Here is a 6000-nt window from a genome sequence, read left to right as displayed (position 1 = left end):
AGATTTCCTGGTAGCAAGGAATCTTGGTGTACCACTGCTAAGGCTTAATGCCCCCATTAAAACCACTACAATTAATGGCACATCTATTGTCCAGGGTGGAGTGGAGTTTGTTACTAAGGAAGTATCAATGTCAGTGGGATCATTACATGCTGAACATGTGTCATTTTTTGTTATCGATAATTTATCATCTGCAGTTATTCTTGGTATACCATGGTTGCGCAAACATAATCCGGTCATAGACTGGCACCTGGGTGATATTGAGCCCACAGTGTCAGGACAACTGTATATCGCTATCAGTGAACCAAGAAAACATCAAACCTCCCTTTGTACCTTATGCATTTAGAGATTATGAGGATGTCTTTCCCATAGTGGAATCGGAGAAATTACCCCCTCACAGAGGGTACAATTGCCCCATAGACCTGATACCGGATTCTCGTCTCCCAAAGGGGAGAATATTTAATCTCTCTGGTCCAGAGAGTCAGGCCATGAAAGTCTACATAGCAGACAGTTTACGTAAAGGGTTTATGAGACCATCCACCTCACCTGTTGGAGCTGGGTTCTTTTTTGTGGAAAAGAAAGATGGTGGTCTCAGACCTTGCATTGATTACCGTGAGTTAAACGCAATCACTGTGAAAAACCAGTATCCGCTTCCACTCATACCTGATCTTTTTAATCAGCTGTTGGGAGCCCGTTGGTTTACTAAGCTTGACCTCCAAGGAGCATATACCGTATTTTCCGCTTTGTAAGACGCACTTTTTTCCCCCCAAAATTTGGGGGGAAAACAGGGGTGCGTCTTACAAAGCGGACATGCCTTACCTAGACTGTGATCGGGGGCGTCCGGCGGTTGCTGGCCGCTGCTGCGGGTGTGTCCGGTGCCGCGTTGTGTGCCCGTCGATGCCCGGGGCTCTGCCAACATTGAGCGACAGGCCAGAGCCCCGGCATTTCCTCAGTTCCCTGTCTGCCGGTAAAAAGATGGCCGCCGGCGCGTGCGCAGATGGGATCTCGGGACCCAGTTCTCGAGAGATGAGATTTGAAATCTCATCTCTCGAGAGGTGGGTCCCGAGATCCCATCTGCGCACGCGCCGGCGGCCATTTTCCCTGGGTTCCCTGTGTGCGCGCGGTGGTGCCTGCAAAAAAATGGTCGCCGCGCGTGCGCTGATGGGATCTCGGGATCCAGCTCTCGAGAGATGAGATTTCAGATCTCATCTCTCGAGAACTGGTCCCGAGATCCCATCTGCGCACGCGCCGGCGGCCATTTTTTTTTTACCGGCACTTCAGCGCACATATACAGGGAACCGAGGAAATGCTGGGGCTCTGGTCTGTCGAACAATGTCGGCAGAGCCCCGGGCATCGATGGGCACACAACGCCGCACCGGAGCACCCGCAGCACCGGCTTCCAACCGCCGGACAAGTGGAGAAACCTGACACCAGCACAAGACTCTGCAGCAGCAACAGCACACATCGGAGCCCCCCCTCATCCCTGAATGCGGCCTGCAGCATCACTCCACGCCTGCCTCCTCCAGCAGCGAGCCTGGGATCCCTCTACACCGCAGCCACCAACCCCGGTAAGCAATAAGATGCAAGGATTATAAGAGGCACCACCATTTTATTAAAAAATATTTTTTTCTTATTTTTCTCCTCAAAAATTGTGGTGCGTCTTATAATCCGGAGCGTCTTATAAAGCGAAAAATACGGTAATCTTGTTTGTATAAGAAGGGGAGATGAGTGGAAGACCACGTTTAACACACCCCTTGGCCACTTTGAGTACCTAGTAATGCTGTTCAGGCTCAGTAACGCACCTGCAGTGTTTCAGAACTTTGTGAATGATATCTTCAGAGACATCTGTGGGGTATATGTAGTCGTTTATTTGGATGACATCCTGATCTACTGTGATGACCTTATGACGCACGTCCAACATGTCTGTTCTGTTCTCCAGAGACTTAAAGAGCATTCTTCATTTGCCAAACTAGAGAAATCCATTTTCATGGCTGAGGAGGTACAGTTTCTGGGGTACATTATCTCAGCTAAAGAGTTTCTCATGGAACCTGCCAAGATCCAACCCATTAAGGAATGGGTACAACCTAAGTCTCTTAACCCCTTCATGACCCAGCCTATTTTGACCTTAATGACCTGGCCATTTTTTGCAATTCTGACCAGTGTCCTTTTATGAGGTAATAACTCTGGAACGCTTCAACGCATCCTAGCGATTCTGAGATTGTTTTTTCGTGACATATTGGGCTTCATGTTAGTGGTAAATTTAGATCGATAATTTTTGCGTTTATTTGTGAAAAAATCAGAAATTTGGTGAAAATTGTGAAAATTTCGCAATTTTCAAATTTTGAATTTTTATTCTGTTAAACTAGAGAGTTATGTGACACAAAATAGTTACTAAATAACATTTCCCACATGTCTACTTTACATCAGCACAATTTTGGATGCAAAATATTTTTTTGTTAGGAAGTTATAAGGGTTAAAAGTTGACCAGCGATTTCTCATTTTTACAACAAAATTTACAAAACCATTTTTTTTAGGGACCACCTCACATTTGAAGTTATTTTGAGGGGTCTATATGGTAGAAAATACCCAAAAGTGACACCATTCTAAAAACTGCACCCCTCAAGCTACTCAAAACTACATTCAAGAAGATTATTAACCCTTTAGGTGTTTCACAGGAACTAAAGCAACATGGAAGGAAAAAAAGGACATTTTAATTTTTCCAACAAAAATTTTCTTTCAGCATCAATTTTTTCATTTTTCACATGGGCAACAGGATAAAATGGATCCTAAAATTTGTTGGGCAATTTCCCCTGAGTACACCGATACCTCATATGTGGTCAAAAACCACTGTTTGGGCGCACGGCAGGGCTCAGAAGGGAAGGAGCGCCATTTGACTTTTTGAATGGAAAATATGCTGGAATATTTAGCGCTTGCCATGTCGCGTTTGGAGAGTCGCTGTGTGCCTAAACACTGGAGCTCCCCCACAAGTGACCCCATTTTGGAAACTAGACCCCCCAAGGAACTTATCTAGATGCATAGTGATCACTTTGAACCCCCAGGTGCTTCTCAAATTGATCCGTAAAAAAAAAATAAGTACTTTTTTTCACAAAAATTATCTTTTAGCCTCAGTTTTTTCATTTTCACATGGGCAACAGGATAAAATGGATCCTAAAATTTGTTGGGCAATTTCTCCTGAGTACACCGATACCTCATATGTGGTCATAAACCACTGTTTGGGTGCACGGCAGGGCCCGGAAGGGAAGGAGCGCCATTTGACTTTTTGAATGGAAAATTAGCTCCAATCGTTATCGGACACCATGTCGCGTTTGGAGAGCCCCTGTGTACCTAAACATTGGAGCTCCCCCACAAGTGACACAATTTTGGAACCTAGACCCCTTAAGGAACTTATCTAGATGTGTAGTGAGCACTTTGAACCCCCAAGTGCTTCACAAAAGTTTATAACATAGAGCAGTGAAAATAAAAAATCATTTTTTTTCCTCAAAAATGATTTTTTTAGCACGCTATTTTTTATTTTCACAAGGGTAACAGGAGAAATTGAACCAAAAAAGTTGTTGTCCAGATTGTCCTGAGTACGCTGGTACCCCATATGTGGGGGGGGCACTGTTTGGGTGCACGGCAGGGCGCAGAAGGGAATGAGCGCCATTTGACTTTTTGAAATGAAAATTAGCTCCAATCGTTAGCGGACACCATGTCGTGTTTGGAGAGCCCCTGTGTGCCTAAACTTTGGAGCTCCCCCACAAATGACCCCATTTTGGAAACTAGACCCCCTAAGGAACTTATCTAGATGCATAGTGAGCACTTTGAACCCCCAGGTGATTCACAGAAGTTTATAATGCAGAGCAGTGAAAATAAAAAATCTTTTTTTTTCCCTAAAAAAAATTTTTTTAGTTGGCAATTTTTTATTTTCACAAGGGTACTAGGATAAATTGGACCCCAAAAGTTGTTGTCCAGTTTGTCCTGAGTACGCTGGTACCCCATATGTGGGGGGGAACCACTGTTTGGGCACACGTTGGGGCTCAGCAGGGAAGTAGTGACATTTTGAAATGCTGACTTTGATGGAATGGTCTGCAGGCGTCATGTTACATTTGCTGAGCCCCTGTGTGCCTAAACAGTAGAAACCCCCCACAAGTGACCCCATTTTGGAAACTAGACCCCCCAAGGAACTTATCTAGATGTGTGGTGAGCACCTTGAACCCCCAAGTGCTTCACAGAAGTTTATAATGCAGAGCCGTGAAAATAAAAAATCATTTTTTTTCCCTCAAAAAAAATGAATTTTAGCACGCAATTTTTTTTTCACAAGGGTAACAGGAGAAATTGGACCCCAAAAGTTGTTGTCCAGTTTGTCCTGAGTACGCTGATACCCCATATGTGGGGGATGACCACTGTATGGGCACACGTCAGAGCTCGGAAGGGAAGTAGTGACGTTTTGGTATGCAGACTTTGATGGAATGGTCTGCGGGCATCATGTTACATTTGCAGAGCCCTTGATGTACCTAAACTGTGGAAACCCCCCACAAGTGACCCCATTTTGGAAACTAGACCCCCCAAGGAACTTACCTAGATGTGTGGTGAGCACCTTGAACCCCGAAGAGCTTCACAGAAGATTGTAACGCAGAGCCATGAAAATAAAAAATCTTTTTTTTTCCTCAAAAAATGAATTTTTAGCTCGCAATTTTTTATTTTCACAAGGGTAACAGGAGAAATTGGACCCCAAAAGTTGTTGTCCAGTTTGCCCTGAGTATGCTGATACCCCATATGTGGGGAGGGACCATTGTTTGGGCACATGTCGGGGCTCGGAAGGGAAGTAGTGACGTTTTGAAAAACCGACTTGATCGAATGGTCTGCGGGCATCATGTTACGTTTGCAGAGCCTCTGATGTGCCTAAACAGTGGAAACCCCCCACAAGTGACCCCATTTTCAAAACTAGACCACCAAGGAACTTATCTAGATGTGTGGTGAGCAGCACTTTGAACCCCCAAGTGCTTCACAGAAGTTTATAATGCAGAACCGTGAAAATAAAAAATCTTTTTTTACTCAAAAAATGATTTTTTAGCCCGCAATTTTTTATTTTCACAAGGGTAACAGGAGAAATTGGACCCCAAAAGTTGTTGTCCAGTTTGTCCTGAGTACGCTGGTACCCCATATGTGGGGGGGAACCATTGTTTGGGCACACGTCAAGGCTCGGAATGGAAGTAGTGACGTTTTGAAATGCAGACTTTGATGGAATAGTCTGCGGTCGTCATTATGTTTGCAGAGCCCCTGATGTGCCTAAACAGTGGAAACCCCCCACAAGTGACCCCATTTTGGAAACTAGACCTTCCAAGGAACATATGTAAGATGTGTTGTGAGCACTTTGAACCCCCAAGTGCTTCACAGAAGTTTATAATGCAGAGACGTGAAAATGAAAAAATCATTTTTTTCCACAAAAATAATTTTTTAGCCCCCAATTTTTTATTTTCCCAAGGGTAACACGAGAAATTAGTCCCCAAAAGTTGTTGTGCAATTTTTCCTGAGTACGCTGATACCTCATATGTTGGGGTAAACCACTGTCTGGGCACACGTCAGGGCTTGGAAGGGAGGGAACACCGTTTGACTTTTTGAACGCAAAATTGGCTGGAATCAATGGTTGCACCATGTCACGTTTGGCGACCCCCTGATGTGCCTAAACAGTGGAAACCCCTCAATTCTAACTCCAACCCTAACCCCAACACACCCCTAACCACAGCCCTAACCCTAACACATCCCTAACCACAAGCCTAACCCTAATTCCAACGCTAACCCTAATTCCAACCCTAACCCTCTTTCCAACCCTAACCCTCTTTCCAATCCTAACCCTAACCCTCTTTCCAACCCTAACCCTCTTTCCAACCCTAACCCTCTTTCCAACCCTAACCCTCTTTCCAACCCTAACCCTAACCCTCTTTCCAACCCTAACCCTAACCCTCTTTCCAAACCTAACCCTCTTTCCAACCCTAACCCTAA

The sequence above is a fragment of the Dendrobates tinctorius genome, unplaced genomic scaffold (genome assembly GCF_039654945.1).
Source record: "Dendrobates tinctorius isolate UK_male_01 unplaced genomic scaffold, ASM3965494v1 ptg000022l, whole genome shotgun sequence".
Lineage (NCBI taxonomy): Eukaryota > Metazoa > Chordata > Amphibia > Anura > Dendrobatidae > Dendrobates > Dendrobates tinctorius.
Note: the sequence above shows the minus strand (reverse complement) of the source record.